Below are 8,206 nucleotides of genomic sequence, written 5' to 3'. Positions count from 1 at the left end.
ATACTGAGAGCTTTTCCTTTATAAAAGGACTAGAAATTAATTCTATCATCAACATTTCCACTCAACATTTAGCTAGGAGGCCTTCATCATACAGCAGAGCAAAAAAATAAATAAATAGACTCAAGATTGTATGGAAAAGACAAAACTCTTACTGTTTAGGGATGGTATCTGTATTTCATAATTGTGATCTGTATTATTAAAAGAATATACAAGTAAATTGTTAGAATTAATAAGAGATTAGCAGGAGGACCAGAGGAAAATAAAAATATAAACACCTATTGCTTTTCTACAAACCACCAACAGCTAGTTAGAATCTGAAATTTAAAAAATATATACCATGTATAATGTAATCAGAAATGCAAAATTCCTATGATATATCTGTAAATATAAATAATGCTTTTGTAAATAAAATATAATTATAAAATTTAATTGAGAGGCTTTAAAGAAGACTTAAATAGGGATATATACCATGCCCGTGACAAGAAAACCTGGACTATTGAAAAATGTCACTTTTCTCCATATTATATTATGGGTTCAATGCCATCCTAAACAAAATCCTTACTTTTTGGTTGAACTTGACAGGCTTATTCTTTATTGCCTAAAATAGTGAAAAGGTCTAAATGGCCAAGACATTCATAAAGAAGAACAAATTGGTATTAATTGCACTAGCATGTATCAAGGCTTGTTATAAAAATAAAACTGCAACAGTGTGATGATAGTCTTAGGCTTAAGACTTAAAAGGAACTTAATAGGAAGACAGGAAACTGATCCACACATGTAGAGACATAATATATGACAGAAATGACATTGCTTATCAATGGGAAAAGACAGACTTTTCTATAAATGTTCCGGGAAAATTATTCATACATATGGAAGAAGAATGAAATTAAATATTTACATCACACTTTACGTAAAAACTAGTTCCCTGTGGATTTAAGACCTACATGTAAATGGCCCATAAGAATTGCAACAGTCATTAAGTGTGATGCCCATACAAAAACAAAAGTGTCCTCAGAAATTAGCCAACAGATTCCCTACCAGTCAAGAACCCAACAAATTTCTCAAATCAAGACAGATAGAACTAAACAGATTAGTTAATAAAATCAATTGAGGAAGGTCCTCATAATTGAGGAAAGTTACTCAATAAGTAAGGCATACTTTTTGAAGCAGAGCTTATGCTCATTTTCTCCTTAGGAAATCTTTTCTACAGATTTACAATGTAAATTTCACAGGAGAGTTAACACAGAAAGTAGTGTTTGTAGCACAAAATAGATTTCCACCAAAAATAAGAGATTTCAAATTTGATCAGAAAACAAAAACGTCCCCTAAAATCCCTTACTTTCTGAAAAACAAAATAAACAATATTTAGAACTCAGAGAAATCAGTGCTGAGACCCACTGAGAGACTAATTCCATAGACCACTGAGAGGCTCAGAGGACCTCTGTGGAGCACACAATCTCTGAGTTAAGCCTTTCCGACAATGATGATGAGGAAGTCTTGAGTGGATCTCAGTGGGGCTCCCCAAAAATTCCCCAAGTTTGGTGAGTTCTCCAAAACATCATGAGACCGTTCATTAATAAAGAAAAGCTAAATTGCCTAGAATCACTGCAATAAGGGAAAACACCACCTTAGTAACTTCTTTTTTTTTTTTTAATATGAAATTTATTGTCAAATTGGTTTCCATCCAACACCCAGTGCTCATCCCAACAGGTGCCCTCCTCAATACCCATCACCCACCCACCATCAACCCTCAGATTGTTCTCAGTTTTTAAGAGTCTCTTATGGTTTGGCTCCTTCACTCTCTAACTTTTTTTTTTTCCCTTCCCCTCCCCCATGGTCTTCTGTTAAATTTCTCAGGAATCCACATAAGAGTGAAAACATATGGTATGTGTCTTTCTCTGTATGACTTATTTCACTCAGCGTAACACTCTCCAGTTCCTTCCGTGTTGCTACAAAAGGCCATATTTCATTGACCCAGCAATAGCACAGCTAGGAATTTACCCAAGGGATACAGGAGTGCTGATGCATAGGGGCACTTGTACCTCAATGTTTATAGCAGCACTTTCAACAATAGCCAAACTATCTTAGTAACATCTTAACAGTGATTCAGAAGGTGGGAGTTGGAAAGAGGGATATTTATAAGATCTTGACGTTTTGAAACAAGTAGTTTAAGGTGAGGCTTTTGTGTCAGGGAATTAACTGGATTTTGTAAAGTCTGTGATACATATTTCCAGCTTAATAAATGTAGCCAAGTGAAAATCCATAATTGTCTTGAGCAGTTATTTCACAGATTTTTTTTTTTTTTTTTTTTTTTTGCATAAAATTTCTGAAGCAAGCAATGGTGTTATTCATTGGTTTATAGTTCTACTTTTTCTGAGCAAAGATTTCCTGGAACAAACAACTAAGTCACATTGATAACATTTTGTCTTAGAACTAATAGCTATGTTTTATCCAGTTGTAGTGCTCGTCCCCAAACACTAAAAAGAATATGACATTGTTTCTGTAATATTCAAAAGGAAACAAAATAATTACAGCTTAAGGGCTCTTACATAGATAGCACAATTATTTAGAACAATAAAGAGTTAATTACAACAACAAAGAAACCAGGGCAGTGGTTACCTCTAGGATGAATTGGAAGGTATTGACCTAAAAGAGGCACTTGGAAAGTTTCTAGAATTCATGATATTCAATTTCATGTCCTTGGTGGTAATTATCCTAATATTTGCTTTTTAATAATTCTTTAAACTGTGTTTATATGTAACACACTCTGCTGAATGTATGCTATACTAACAATTTTAAATTCATTAAAATGTATGTTCTAGGGATGCCTGGGTGGCTCAGTGGGTTAAGTGTTGGACGCAATTTCGGCTCAGGCCATGATCTCACAGTCATGGGGTTAAGCCCTGGGTTGGGCTCTGCACTGACAGAGTGGAGTCTGCTTGGGATTCTCTGTCTCTGTCTCTCTCGCTACCTCCCCCACCCCCACCTGGCTTGTGCACGCTTGCTCTCTCTCTCTCTCTCTCTCTCTCAAAATAAATAAACTTTAAACTATTTTTAAAAATAAAAAAAGTGCATGTTCTAAATTCAAAGTTATATCCTCATATTCCATTTGGTGTCTAAATTCCAGTTTTAACTCCCACCTCTTCAATTCTTTTGTACCTGAATGACCTTGATAATGTTACTTACTTTTTCCCCTCTTCATTTTCCATAAAAATGTGAATAACAATATTGCCTTTTTTTGAAGATGAAATAAAATGTGTAACTTAAATGACATTTGTTTTCTCTTTCATTGTTAATAATAATGATGATATTCCTTCACATTTCTAAGTAGCCCTGTCCTAGTCTGTACAGTGATACATAGAGTTCTGGAAACATTCTTTCCTTTCTTCTCACTTATTTTCACTTTTGAATTACTACAGATTTCTCCTGCGTATGACTCGAAGTAATTTATCTCTGAAAATTACTAAAATTATTCTCTCTTCTACAGTACTAACTGGTCCCTCTCAGCTTCCTTTGCTGGTTCCTGCTCATATATCCCCGACTTCTTGATATTGAACTATCACAAGACTCATTGTTTGAGCCTCTTCTGTTTTATGTCAAGATTGAAAAAAAGATTAGCTTATCCAGTCTCCTGCCTTTAAATACTCTCTGAAAGCTGATGACCTCCACATTTATATCTCCATCCTAGACCTTCCGTTTGCTAAGCCCCAAAATCTTGCAGTCATAATCGACTTCTCTCATTGTTTTCGTATCCCACATTGGATTCATCAGCAAATATTTCCACTTCTGACTTCAAAACATATCCAGAATCCAATTACATCTCACCATCTCCATTGCCATGCCCTTAGTTTAAGTCACAGTTTTCTCTCTCCCAAACTTTTTTAAGTTTACTTATTTATTTTTGAGAGAGAGAGAGCAGGGGAGGGGAAGAGAGAGAAGGAGAGGGAAAATCTCAAGCTGTCTCTGTGCTGTCAGTGCGGAGCCTGGCGTGGGGCTCAAACTCATGAACCATGAGAAGACCTGAGCTGAAATCAAGAGTTGGAGATTCAACAGACAGAGCCACCCAGCTCCCCTTCCACCCAGATATTTTAATAGTACTCTGGCCCCTGTTTTCATAGCACTCCATTTCAGTTTGTTCCTAACACAATGGCTAAATTGATTCTGTGGTATCAACAAGACATGAGGTCATGTTTTTCTACTGCTCAAATGCCTCTCAAAACTTCCCATTTTACTCAAATTTAAGACCAAAGATTTTTAAATTACATATAATCACCACCTAATTTATAATGCACCTCCCTATGCACATACACATAGACACGTGCAGCACTCCCCACCTCCCTTCTCTGATTTATTTTTCTTCAGGATCTGCTGCTCATCCTCCAACCTTATTTTCTAATCCCATCCCCTATCAGTTCTCCCATAGCTCACTCTGCTACCACGCTACCCTTTTCCAAGACCCCAGGCATCCTTCCCCTAAGTCCTTAAGATTTCACTTACTTGGACCTCTGATCTTGGGTTTGTACATGGCTCATTCCCTCACCTTCAGTTTTTATTCCAATGGCTCCTTCTCAACCAGACCTTCTTTAAGTACCTGATTGGTTATTGCAATTTGCCCCAAGCCACATTCCCAGCACTTCTCATCCCCCTTTTCTGATGAAAATTTTCTCCAGACTCTATTTAATATATTAAACTGTGTAGTACAGTATAATTTACTTATCCTTATAAATGTCTCTTTATACACACACACATTAGGCATTCGATAACTGTTGAATGAATGAAAATACCTTATCTAACATCTCCCATGGTGTAAGATGTTTCAGTTTTATCCGAAAGCATATATATTTATATAGAGATAGATATAACATAGTTGAGACAAATCTATCTTATCCAAAATATGTAACCACATTATCTGGCACCATGAATACTAGTGCTACTAGTTACTACTAGTTAGTGCTAGTATCTTAGTCTGTCCAGGCTTCTATAACAGAATACATTGGACTGTGTGGCTTACATACAACAGAACCTTGTTCCTCACAGTCTGATAGGGCCGAGATCAGAGGACCAGCATAGGCAGGTGGTGGTAAAAGGCCTCTCCTGCTTGCAGATTGTGGACTTCTCTCTGTGTCTTTACATGGTGGAAGGAGTGAGGGAGCTCTCCAGTCATCTCTTTTACAAGACAACTAATTCCATTCATAAGGATTCCATTCTCATGACCTAAATACCTACCAAAGGCCCCACCTCCTAATACCATCAAGTTAAAGGTTAGGATTTCTGTCTTTCTTTCTTTTTCTTTCTTTCTTTCTTTCTTTCTTTCTTTCTTTCTTTCTTTCTTCTTTCAAGTTTATTCATTTTGAGAGAAAGAGTGGGGGAGGGGCAGAGAGGGTCACACACACACACACACACACACACACACACAGCGAGAACCCCAAGCAGGCTTCATGATGTCAGCACAGAGCATGGTGAGGGATTGATCTCACAAACTGTGGGACCATGACCTGAGCCAAAGTCCAACACTTAATGGAGAGCCACCCAGGTACCCCAAGGTGAGGATTTCGACATGTGAATTTAGGGGGAGCAAACATTTGGTCTATGGCAATAGTCTATTAACTTTCTGGATAAAGGGAAGTTTCAGGAGCTTTTAAGTGTTAGAAGGAGTGAGTTCATGGTGGTTATGCCAATTAAGGAGTAAAAATTTGCATTCCAGTTATGACTTGCATGAGTTTATATGTTTGAAAACAGTTAATTAAAACTGGTCCCATTGTTGATTGTTCAGGAAAGGCTTCATTTAGTTTTAGTAAGGATCTAGTGTCCCAGAGCCTCTCAAAGTTCATTGTCCTTTATCAGCTTCAGCTGATTGAACTTGTCATGATGAAACACACAGTTTTTACTGAAGCCCTGGACAAATGCAGTTGTGTGCAAAACATCTTTCTTTCATACTACCTGTGGCTGTCTTTCTCATTTCCAGCACTGAGACAACAAACACTGCACTATATATATTATTCCTATGGTTACAATTCTTTGCCTTCTCTATTATAGAACAAATGAGTTTTTTCCCCCTACAAACATAGATCAACTATTTTGGAGAAGGATAGTAACTGTTTGTTCCTTCACTTACTCTTTAATGCATGTCAGACACAATGCTTTTTGCCTAGTGTTTAATTTAGCTGGAATTTCTTTCTTATTGTCTCAGTCTTTACAGTGCCTTCTCCTATGTGTTAATTTCTTATCACTAATTGAGTTATCCTCTCCACCTTCTACTGGGTGATTTCTTTGTTGAATTATTTTCTGAACAGACAGGATTACTAATACGTTTGTATAGTGAGGGCCTTTCAGCAAACCCATTCAGACTATCGAGGGAAGAGCACATCTTTCATTTAATACAGTTACATAGGGGAGAATATGTCTAACAGGAAGATGAACTTAATCAAACTTATGTAGGGCATCAGTTGTCAACATCTCTTAACAATTTGAGGTTACTGCACAATTTTGTTCATTCAACATTTACTGAGAAATAAATAAGTACCAGACATTCTGCTAAATTGTAGAGATGTTCAGCTAGACCCATTTTTGGGGGGCTCTGCAATCAGACAACTGCAAAGCAAATTGTGATGCCAAATTTCTTATTCATTCCATTTTTCTCCAGGATTTAGGAATATGGATCCACAGGCCAGGTTTCCTGGGACTGCTGGCTCTTCCTACTAGAGTTTGTTTATTCCCAAGGGTTAAGATCCAGCAACTATGAGTAGCTACTACTGGACCCAAAGATATTTTTAAACAATATATCAGACTCTATTCTACTAATCAGAAAATGAGAGATCTAAATTTGTGGCTAGGTCTTAGCCTTGTGGCTAACTTTTAGTCTTGCATACTACTGAAATATTATTCCTTGTCTCTCAAATTTTGATCCACAGACCTGCAACATCAACATTATCTGGTATTTTATAAGAAATGTAGACTCTGGTGATCCCCAGATCTACTAAATCATAACACGCATTTTCACATAATCCTCAGGTGATCTGTATATACATGAAAATTTGAGGAGCTTCAGTAAATCACTTTGACTTTTTGAGCCCTTTCTTGTAAGTGATTAAAGTTCTTTCCCTACATAGTTACATTATTAATGTCAGTGAAAATAAAAGGAGAGGAAAAAGAAAGAAATCAAATTTTGAATCCAGAGAGGCCAGTAGCAGGCTTTGTTAGATAAGGTAGATAAATCTAAGGTTTTAATGGAGTAGTGGCAGAGATAAGCGGCAAAATTAAAAGTTTTGCTACCTGTTGACATTAAAAATGCCTTCAAAGCAATTGGAAATCATCATACAAGAATAATGTAACCTGCCAGTCAGGAACCCTTTGAACACTTGTAACTAATTGATGTTCACCCCTCCAGGCATCAAATGCAATTACCGTTTTACCTGGGGCACAGGTTAACTTGAATTTGGCATATTGAATGTAGAGAGAATCATGAACAGTAAAGGCATGAAGAAGTCCACTTCAAGGGAGAGCATCTTTCATCCAGTACTGGAGCACACAGGGCACTGGCCCCCTGACATGAGGCCTGAATCACACTGCTGATCTGTCACAGAGGTGAAATAAACAAACCCGAAATCCTGTACAACTATAGTTAAGTAAGTGTGATTTGTGGGGAAGTAGCTTACAATAAATTAGTCCTGGGACCATATAAAACAAAACAAAACAAAACAAAAACAGTGAAGCCCTTATATATTAGTGTCATTTCTTAACACTAAGAAAAATAATTGGGGGACTGTATTTCATCAACTGCAATGTTGGATTCCGGTTCTTTCTAACCAGAGTTTGTAAATTGCCCAGGGTTGAAGTTGAGTAATTATGAGGATAGTACGTCTGAAAATGCTTTGCAGACAAACAGAAATGAGCTAATCTGACAGATTATTCATTATACTTGGACATAACTGTCTTTTTTATTTCAACATTTGGCTTAATTTTTCTGTAAAATAAGTCTCATTATTGTAGAAATTATAGCTCTAACTATGCAAACATCAAGCAAATCTGTTATTTACTCTTCAGTGCTCCAGCACTCAGTAGAATGTATTGTTTTTTTTTATGCTGCCTCAGTTGTCTCAAACCAGAAATAAGGTTATTTATATGACACATAAATTACTTCCCTCCACAAATCTCTACTTTTGAATGCTGGGCCAAGTGTGATTTAAGGTTCTCGCTGCTCTGCTTT

The sequence above is a fragment of the Panthera leo genome, chromosome B4, assembly GCF_018350215.1.
Source record: "Panthera leo isolate Ple1 chromosome B4, P.leo_Ple1_pat1.1, whole genome shotgun sequence".
Lineage (NCBI taxonomy): Eukaryota > Metazoa > Chordata > Mammalia > Carnivora > Felidae > Panthera > Panthera leo.
The sequence above is the reverse complement of the archived record's forward strand: the minus strand, read 5'-3'. Positions refer to the sequence as shown.